The sequence below is a fragment of the Humulus lupulus genome, chromosome X, assembly GCF_963169125.1.
Source record: "Humulus lupulus chromosome X, drHumLupu1.1, whole genome shotgun sequence".
Lineage (NCBI taxonomy): Eukaryota > Viridiplantae > Streptophyta > Magnoliopsida > Rosales > Cannabaceae > Humulus > Humulus lupulus.
This window is the reverse complement of record NC_084802.1, coordinates 192,399,451-192,410,214: the sequence shown is the minus strand read 5'-3', so window position 1 is coordinate 192,410,214 and position 10,764 is coordinate 192,399,451.

The window sequence follows — 10,764 nt, the reverse complement described above, 5'->3', positions numbered from 1 at the left end:
GGGGAACTTCAGTTTTCCTTAATGGCGGAGCCTTCGTCTTCGCAGCCTAGGAGGGAGATGTTTGAAGCCGAGTTCTACCAGAGCTCGGTTACCACCTCCGACCAGATAACTGACATCCTGGCCCTTCATGGCCTTAGCTCGTTGGACACACTGAACTGTCGAGCTCCAACAAGGCATGAACAGAGCTGATCCGCTCCTGGGGGCCGCGATTCCAGTGTGAAATACGCGGCCTGGAGCCAAGAACACCTAAGGGCAGGAGCTTTGTTGCCCCTGAAGTCCTTTTTCAGAGACTTCATCGATTTTGTTGGGTTGGCTCCATTCCAACTCAACACCAATTCATACAGGGTGCTGTCTGCCCTGAGGTCCTTGTTTCACGAGCAGGGGTGGACAGGACCTTCACCCCAAGAGATTTTATATCTCTTTTGCTTGAAGAGTAATCCCTCCCGAGCTCGGGGAGGAGATGGTTTCTACTATCTTTCGAGCTACCCCAAAGAGACAAAAATCTTTGAAGACCTTCCGAACCATCCCCCTGACTTCAAGAGGGCTTTTTTCTGGACAGACGGTCTGTTCCCGTCTCGACATCGTTCGTTTAGGCGAATTCGTAAGTATTCTCGTTACTTTCTATTTTTGAGCTCGAATCTTTAGCCCTTGAATCCATGTTTAGTTGAAGTGTATCTCGCCTTTCAGCTAACTTTCAGCGTCCCACCCCTGACGAGACAATGAAGGAGCACAGAGAGAGCCTGCTCCGACTCCCTTATGGCAGGAGGTCTCTCTCATTTCTGCTACATGAGGACAAGCTACGAGCTTGTGGGTTGTTGGGACAGGGCCAGTCAACCTCTGACTGGTCCAGTAAAAAATATGAATGCTGGGAGGAAGTGCCTCTGCCCACAGGCATCCTTCCTCCGAGGAGGGAAAGGAAAGCATCCCTCCCAATTCGCTCGAGAAGTCCGCGGTCGGGAAATGAGGCCAATGACGAAGCCTCGAGCTCGGACTCCGGTGGAGGTAAAACCCTTCCTACTTCGCGAATGTGGTCCCCCACTTTATTAAAACACAGGCCCAATAGACTAGTCTCGTGCCCACAGGATAGATACCACTTCTACATATGGAGTTGGGTAGATGACTGTGTCCATAGGTTTGATAGTGGGCTCGGGAAATACGACACTATGTATACCACGGACGAGGTGTGGAATGGGATAGTTGTGCAGTATGGGACCAATGATTATAGGGACCTTTCGAGGTTATCACCAACTTATAGGGAAGGCCCTCCCCCCGCCTCTTCTGAAGACGGGGGAATTTCATGGTCCCCAAGCTCAAGCTCGGGGGAAAGTTCCAGTTAGGTTTTTTCTTCCACCACTCTATATATAGTGTTGAAGTAACTTGCATCTCTTTTACTGACTCACTGTGATGACTTGTGCAGGCGATATGGACTCCGACCTCGACGCCCTTATCGACAATGCGGGTGCCAAGAGGAGCAAACGCCCCAGGTCAGGGGGACTGAAAACCAGCCAGCCTGGGAAAGGCTCCAAGAAATCTAGGAAAACGCCTCCTCCTCCCCCGCCGGCTTCGAGCTCTGCTGCTGCGTCGACTGGCCAGACTAACGCCCCCACGATGATACCACCCTCGCAGGCCGTCGTCTCTGTGGTGGCGCCGGCCTCGCAGACCGGTATCGCTGCCGTGGCCGAATCCCAACCTCCTGTGGCGGGTCAAATACCTTCTACCCAGCTCGCCAAAAGACCTTCTGCTTCCCGAGCTCAGAAGCTAACCATCTCCACCCATATGGATTCGTATGTGGTGGATAATGCTGCCGGTCCTCACGGATCTACGCTGATCTCGGATGTAATGTCCCGGATCGGCCAGAGCTACGGCAATTTCGAGGCTCCTCAGTGGCAGTGTCTAACTGGCACTCGGGACCGCACTGTCCTGTACGAGAAGAGTATCGAGCACACTACCGCGGTAAGTATCCTATATTCCCTTTGTTTACATTCATACTGTCTCGAGGCTAATGATGGTTTCTTCCTTTTTTCAGGCTCTTGCTTTCACTGCCCAGCTCAATTACGAGCTGAACAACGAGGTCCATTCGAGCAGGACCCTCGCCCAAGAGGAGAGGGACCTCCACCTTAGAGCGAATGATGACCTGAAGGCGGCGAACATTAAGCTCGAGGCAGTGGTTAAGGAGCGTGAGGAAATGGCCAAGGAGCTCGGAAAGCTGAAAGACGAACTCGAGGAGCAAAAGAAAGATAACATCCAGCTTCGGGAGACCAATAAGAAGCTCGAGGAAGATAAGGCCGTCACCCTCGACCTTATGGAGGATATCAAAACCCGCCTTACTGCCGAGTTCAAAGAAAAGAAGGAAACGGCGGTCGATTCAGCCATGTACCGGATGTGGGCCTATAACGAAGAACTGGACACCAGTTTTTTGGGTCCCCTCGAGGCGTCCTTCCTCGAACGATGGAATGCTCGGCTCGACAAGGAAGAGGCTGAACGGCTCGAGAAAGAGAAGGCTGAGCAGCTCGAGAAGGAAAAGGCTGCTCCGGGTACCGTTTCGGAGGGAGCTCAGGAGGATAGTCATGCTATTCGTCCTGAGGGGTCCGGTGCCGCTGAGAAGGCCAAGGAGACTCCTCTTCATTGAGTCTGACCTCGGGAAGATCAGTCATTGGGGCTGCGTCCTCTTATGTAATTATTGTGAATTACGCCCATGGGGCTGATACAATTTCTTTAACTAATTTAATTTTTTACATGCTTTACATTTCTTGGCTCGAAATATTTTGCACATTCTTATAATTGATGAACTCGTTTATGTTTATTTATGCATACAAACATAGTTTGGATTTTAGGCTCGAAATTCGATGCATTCATGCATAGTTTATTCGGATTATCCGTTTCCGACCTCGTTATTTATCAAGGTTGGATATTACTCCAACCATGAACTCGAAAGTACTTATATGGTATGTAATATGAATGATTTGGTTATACCTTTTTTTTTTAGTTACTTTTCCTCATCCTCAGTATTTTAGCTCCGAGGTTAAGAGTTCGAAACTATATTTCTAAGATATTCCAGCCTCGACTTTGACTTATCTCGCAATAGGTTTAGGCTCCCATTTGTCATCGATCGATAATTTGGCTGGTTTGTTCCAAACCTGTTGTGTCTACACATCTGGTTAACTCCAGATATCTAGGTTTTGATGGTTCGGTTATATCCGAACTATCTAAGCTCGCGATGGTTCGGTTATATCTGAACTATCTAAGCTCGCGCATTTGGTCATGTCCAAATACTTTGTGTTTGATAATTCGGTTATGTCCGAACTATCTAACATCGCGTACTTGGTTATATCCAAGTACTTTATGTATATTTTTTATTTTTTAAGCTGGTGGTATGTATACCAATGATGCCCCCTTAATATCCTATGAGTGTGATAATAGGTTATTAAATTAAGAGAGATTGCAAAAATATAAAATAAATTACATGTGAAACAAAGTAGACCCTTTATTTGAAATTCAAAAACACACTAAATACGGAAAATCATGGTTACAGGCGACACTTTCTACACTATTGATAATATGGTCTAAGGTGTTCGCCATTCCATGCTCGAGGTATCAGGCTCCCATCTAATCTCGCAAGTTTGTATACGCCCGGTCGGATGATTGACTCTATCTGGTATGGTCCTTCCCAGTTCGGCCCGAGCACCCCAGCTGCTGGATCTCGGGTTGCTAAGAATACTCGTCTCAAAATCAGGTCTCCCACTCCGAACTTTCGGTCTCGAACCCTCTTATTGAAATATCTCGTGGTCCGTTGCTGGTAAGCAGCATTTTTCAGCTGAGCCTCTTCCCTTTTTTCTTCGATCAAGTCTAGGGTTTCTTCGAGCTGAGTATGATTGGAACTTTGGTCGTAAGTCTGAGTTCGAATCGTTGGAATTTCGACCTCAATGGGCAACATTGCCTCGCAGCCGTATGCTAGAGAAAACGGGGTATGCCCAGCTGATGTCCGAGCTGTAGTTCTATATCCCCAAAGGACTTGGGGTAATTCCTCAGGCCATCGTCCCTTTGCTTCTTCCAACTTTTTCTTCAAGGAACTCTTGAGAGTTTTATTAACGGCTTCGACCTGACCGTTCGCCTGAGGGTGAGCCACTGACGAAAAGCTCTTTATTATACCGTTCTTGTTACAAAAGTTGGTAAATAAGTCGCAATCAAACTGGGTTCCGTTGTCAGACACAATCTTTCTTGGCACTCCATATCGGCATACGATGTTCTTTACCACGAAATCTAGGATCTTCTTCGAAGTTATGGTCGCCAATGGTTCAGCCTCCGTCCATTTTGTGAAGTAATCAACTGCGACCACAGCATACTTTACTCCTCCTTTGCCAGTTGGAAGTGAGCCTATGAGGTCGATGCCCCATACCGCAAAAGGCCATGGGGATGTCAACATGGTTAGTTCGGAGGGTGGAGCTCGGGGTATCGTGGCAAATCTCTGGCACTTGTCGCACTTTTTCACGAACTCGAAAGAATCCGTTTTAATGGTTGGCCAGAAATATCCTTGGCGTATAATCTTCTTGGACAGGCTATGCCCCCCGGTATGGTCTCCGCAGAACCCTTCATGAATTTCTTCAATAATCTTCTTTGCCTCGGGAGGAGTTACACATCTGAGCAATGGCATGGAATACCCCCTTCTGTATAGCCTTCCGTCCAGGATGGTGTAACGGGGAAGTTGATACATTAGTTTCCGAGCCTGATTTCGATCTTTTGGAAGAATTCCATTTTCGAGGTACTCAACTATCGGGCTCATCCAGGTCGGCTCTGTCTCGACCATACACACATCTTCCTCGTCAGGCTCAGTAATGCTGGGCGCTGACAGGTGCTCTACGGGTACGACATTTAGCTCCTCATTTTCGGCGGAGGTGGCGAGGCGAGCTAAGGCATCTGTGTTTGAGTTTTGTTCTCGGGGAACCTGTTCGATTGCATAAAACTCAAAAAACTCCAATGCGGATTTTGCTTTCTCCAGATAAGCTGCCATTTTTGTGCCACGAGCCTGGTACTCTCCCAAGATTTGATTAACTACAAGCTGGGAGTCGCTGTAGCAATGTATAGCTTTGGCCTTGAGCTCCTTTGCTATTCGTAGTCCCGCAAGTAAAGCTTCATACTCAGCTTCATTATTAGATGCTTTAAAACCGAACTTTAAAGCAGAGTGAAATCTGCTCCCTGTAGGAGTGATCAGAATAACTCCTGCCCCCGCTCCATTTTCATTTGACGACCCGTCGACGTAAAGTTTCCACAGCTCGTGGGCCGTGGTTGTTACCTCGTCGTCGGCTGTACCGGTGCATTCCACTATAAAATCTGCCAACGCTTGTGCCTTAATGGTTGTTCTCAGATGGTAGGTGATCTCGAATTTTCCGAGCTCAACAGCCCATTTAAGGAGTCGACCAGATGCCTCTGGTTTGGACAAGACTTGCCTTAGTGGTTGATCCGTTAGTACATGGATAGGATGCGCTTGAAAGTAAGGGCGGAGCTTGCGAGATGAGTGGATTAGGCTGAGGGCGAGCTTCTCCATTAGTGGATATCTTGACTCTGCCCCCAGTAATCTTTTACTGATGTAGTAGACGGGTTTCTGTATTCCCTCTTCTTCTCGAACTAGCACCGCGCTTATCGCGTGTTCAGTTGTTGAGAGGTATAAGAACAGTACTTCTCCCGTCTCAGGCTTCGATAGGATGGGTGGTTCGGCTAAGTGCCTTTTGAGCTCTTGAAAGGCTAGCTCGCACTCATCTGTCCATTCGAACTTTTTACTTCCTTTCAATAAGTTGAAGAATGGGAGACCGCGGTCCGTTGACTTCGAAATGAACCTGCCCAGAGCTGCCATCCTGCCAGTCAAGCTTTGAACATCTTTATGCTTCCGAGGTGAAGGCATATCGATCAGGGCCTTTATTTTATCGGGATTAGCCTCGATTCCACGAGAGTTGACAATGAAACCCAGAAATTTCCCTGAAGACACCCCAAAAGTGCACTTCTGAGGATTCAACTTCATGTTGTACTTTCTGAGCACGCCAAAGCACTCTTCGAGGTCATCAACATGGTTTTTGTTAAGTTGAGACTTTACAAGCATGTCATCAACATAAACTTCCATGTTGTTCCCAATTTGCTCTGAGAACATCATGTTTACGAGCCGCTGGTACGTGGCTCCGGCATTCTTGAGTCCGAATGGCATGACATTGTAGCAGTAGAGCCCCTTGTCTGTGATGAAGCTCGTATGCTCTTGGTCGGGGGCATGCATGGGAATCTGGTTATACCTAGAATAAGCATCCATGAACGACATCAGACCATGCCCCGCCGTGGCGTCTACGAGCTGGTCAATTCTCGGCAGGGGAAAACAGTCTTTCGGGCAGGCCTTGTTGAGGTCCGAGTAGTCAATGCACGTCCTCCATGTCGCATTGGGTTTCGGGACCAACACTGGATTGGCCACCCAATCAGGGTAAAAAGCGTCCCTTATGAAATTATTTTCTTTCAGCCTGTCTACCTCCTCCTTTAGTGCTTTCTTTCTGTCTTCATCCAGCTGCCTTCGCTTTTGATGCTTCGGGGGAAAGCTTTTGTCTATATTCAATGCGTGGCTCGCCACATTAAGGCTTATTCCCACCATGTCAGAGTGTGACCACGCGAAGACATCCTGGTTTTTCTTCAGAAAGCAAATTAATTGCTATTTTGAATCGTCTTGGAGGTGTTTCCCGACCTTCACTTTCTTTGAGGGATCAGCTTCCTCGAGCTGAACCTCTTCGAGCTCTTCCAAAGGTTGGAGGTCGACCTTCTCCTCAATCCTTGGATCGATCTCCTCATCAATTTCTAAAACTGTCCCATCTTTATTCTGTATGACAACGAGTGCTTGCGCGCTTGTTTGTTTCTTTCCCCTTAAGGAAATGCTGTAGCACTCCCTTCCTGCCAATTGATCTCCTTTCAATGTTCCGACCCCGCTTGGAGTTGGGAACTTAAGGGCTAGATGCCTTACAGATGAAACTGCCCCCAGCCCGACCAGGGCGGGTCTCCCGAGCAGTACATTGTAGGCAGATGGTAACTCTACCACCACGAACTCCATCATCTTGGTCACCGAGACTGGATAGTCTCCCAAGGTCACAGGGAGTTCAATGGACCCCATACAGGCGGTTCCTTCTCCAGAAAAGCCGTACAAAGTGGTTGCACAAGCCTTCAGGTCGCGAAGGGAGAGTCCCATTTTTTCTAGTGTCGCTTTATAAAGAATGTTAACTGAGCTCCCATTGTCTATGAGAACTCGGCGCACTCTTTTGTTGGCAAGCTGTAGGGTGATGACGAGTGGATCATGATGAGGGAACTGGACATGGGAGGCATCCTCCTCGGTGAAGGTTATAGGCTGAGTCTCAACCCTTTGGCTTTTTGGTGCCCTTGGTTCGGGTTCGTATGGAGACCCGTCCCCTGTCTTCAGCTCATTCACATATCGTTTTTTAGCATTTCTGCCCCCTCCTGCGAGATGAGGACCTCCCGAGATGGTTATTACGTCCTCTCCATCTATCGGCGGAGGCCTGTCCTCATCCCGAGATCAGGAGTTATTATTCTGTACTGCCGGAAGCGCAGCTACTCTCTGGCTAGCAGTAGCCTGTCCAGTATTCTGGTTTTTGACGTACTGCCGGAAATAACCTCTCGAGATCAACCCTTCGATCTCGTCCTTCAGCTGTCGGCACTCATCAGTTGTATGGCCGGTGTCCCTATGAAATCGACAGTATTTGCTGGAATCCCTCTTGGAATTTTGATTCCTCATAGGGTCCGGACGCCTGAAGGGGACCTGGTTTTCATTAGCCAGGTATATGTTTTCCCGAGACTCATTGAGCTCGGTGTGCACTTTATACACGGAGAAATACCTTTCTCCTTTTTTCTTCTTTCCTCCATCAGCCTCGGGATTACTTCCCTCGCTCTTTTTCCTCTTGGAGGGATTCTCCGAGGTAGGCTGTGCAGCTGCTGGGTCAACCGAGGTTGAGGCGGAGTTAATATTTATCGTTGTAGTTTCGGTCTGCGAGGTCGCCTTGAGTGTTGACCTCGCCTCCTCTACATTGACAAATTTATGCGCCCGTCTGTTAAACTTGGTTATCGACCTCACCGGTTTCCCTTGCATGTCATCCCAAAGGGCACTCCCGGGTAAAACACCAGCTCGGATGGCCATCAAGTGCCCGCTGTCATCCACGTCACGAGCTCGGGCGACCTCTAGATTAAATCTTGTCAGGTAGCTCTTCAGTGTTTCGCCCGGTTGTTGTCGGACGTTAGTCAAAGTGGATGCTTCGGGTCTGACTCCCATCATAGCTCGGAACTGCTTCTTGAAGTCTCTAGAAAATTGATCCCACGAAGTTATAGAATGTCTCTTGTACTTCTCGAACCAACTCTTGGCAGGTCCGGCCAATGATGTCGGAAACAACATACATCTGAGCTCGTAACCCACGTTACTAGCTCTCATGATAGTGTTGAATGTACTCAGGTGGCTGCAGGGGTCGGTTTTCCCTTCAAACGCTGGGACGTGAGGAATCCGGAACCCTTGAGGGAACTGAGTGTTAGAAATATTGGGAGCAAACGGCTCGAGCTCCTCATCCGAGTCCTCATATCGACCGCTCCCTCGTTCATTCTTCAAAAGCCTAAAGGCTTTTTCGAGCTGATCGATCCTTTCTTGTACTGGGTCCTTAGGCGGTGTTTGGAATTGATAGTCATTAATCGCGATCCCAGGCTCGCGTCTCCGTGAGGGATCTCTACGCCCATTCAGATGATTTCTAAGATCCGGGTTTGTCTGATCTCCCTTTCCCCTGCTCTGATTCAGATGATTGCGCAAGTCGGGATGGCTCTTGTGATTTCCAGTATTTTTATGACCCCGGTCGTGTTTACTGACAGACCTAGTTTCTCCGGACTCATCACTGGTGAAACTCATCGATCGGTCATTTCGTGGTGGATCCTTTCTACGTCGCCTTGTCTCTGCAGTGCGAGATCGGGACGTCTGACTTCTCTCGGATGGCGCGCCTTTCCGCCCCTGGAACGTCTCCTTGTTTCCTTGTCTTTCCCCCGTACGCCCTTGATCCTGATCTCGACCAGGTTGAGCGTTCCTGCGGGGAGGTGAAGGATATCTTATGGGAGACGGAGGAAACCGTATAGGTGACGGTGGTTGTCGTCCTTGCCTCGGCCTGGAGGGTCCAGAATTTGCCCGAGACGGGCCAGTTGCGTTCGGTGCACGACCAGGAACCTGAGTCCGAGCCTCTGCAGGAGCTCGGTTGTTCTCAGTTCCTGCAGGCACTTCCACAGGTTGATTAGGCGGGACCCAGCTCGAGTACTTCTCTGAGGCCTAGAAGGAGCAGATGGCTTTGTTGGTGCTGGGGGTTGTGCTGGCCTCCTTGTGGCAGCATTCTTTCGTGGACGTCCACGGGGCCTCCGGGGAGGAACGTGCACGTCCCTTGGAGGAGGGACTTGGTCTTGACGCGGGAGCGGGGGCTGAGCCACCTGCGCCTCCGCGGCTATCCTAGTCAACTCCTCGTTACGTTTGTTGGCATCTGCCAACAGCTGTTTCAGCTGTCGATTATCCAATTCTACGATAGGGACATAACGCTCAGGGTTATAGTACATGTCCTCATCTCTTGGTTGTGGAGGTGGTCCCCGGGAATCAGAGGACCCACTCCTTTCTTCAGCGTCCGGGTTCTCCATTGGTTGTTTTCCAGGACGCCTTGGGTAATTTTCTTCAGGAGTGTTCTGATTGTTTGCAGCCATGAATCTCTCTGGGATGGATGCTTGAGGCTCTCAATGAAAGCACCAAACTGTTGACGCCGTTTTCGTCAACAGATAAAAGAAGAGAGCACGTAAACAATTTAAGACAATGGCCAAAAATAAACAAACGAATCAAACACGGTTTTTTACGTGGTTCAGCAGTTAAATCTGCCTAGTCCACGAGTCTCTGTTATTAATCTAAAGATTATCTCTGAACAATTCTTTAGCATGAATTCTCCAGAGTTTTCTCTCAAGGATCAGAATTTCGGTCCATTACAATGGTGCATGGCTTCTCTATTTATAGAGAAGGATGCAGAATACTATCCCACATATTTTGGGTAGTTACTCTTTTGTGAATAAAAATAAATGGCTTTAAATGCCAATAATCAGATATAAAAGGAAACGTTCCCCAAAGATCAGGAAACGCATAACTGACTAAATAATATCCCATAATTCTTGGGGATTTATATCAATAAATGAGGATTACATCTCATGCTTACAATACTTGTAGATATTCAAGGTGGTCATAGCGTATCTCCAAGGCTTCAGCATCTCAGGTTTCACGTCATTGTGCGAGCTACTGACATCTCCCGAGCTACCATTGCTTTCGAGATAGTACATCGAGCTCGATATCCCTGCTCCGAAGTTGTTCCTGAAGATGAGGGGCTCTCAGAGCTATCCTTCGAGATCGAGATCATTTCGAGGTCAGTACATTCGAGGTCATGTATCGTACTTTGCAGGCTTCGATTTACAATCGTAGAGCATACCCTAACCCTCACGAGACCATTTAATGCGAACTCAGCTTTCGAGGTCATATTTACTATGGCTCGAAATCTGGGTATAACATATAAGTTGACTTACTTGGAGTCCTTAGCGCTCAGCAGGTTTTCACCCTCCAACGTTCAGTCCAGTTACGCTTAGCCAATACTGTAGTTATCCATACAGTATACTCGGATTAATTATGGCACTCATAATTCATTATTATTATTTTGGGCAGTTTGGTCATTTTAATAAAAGTCATTT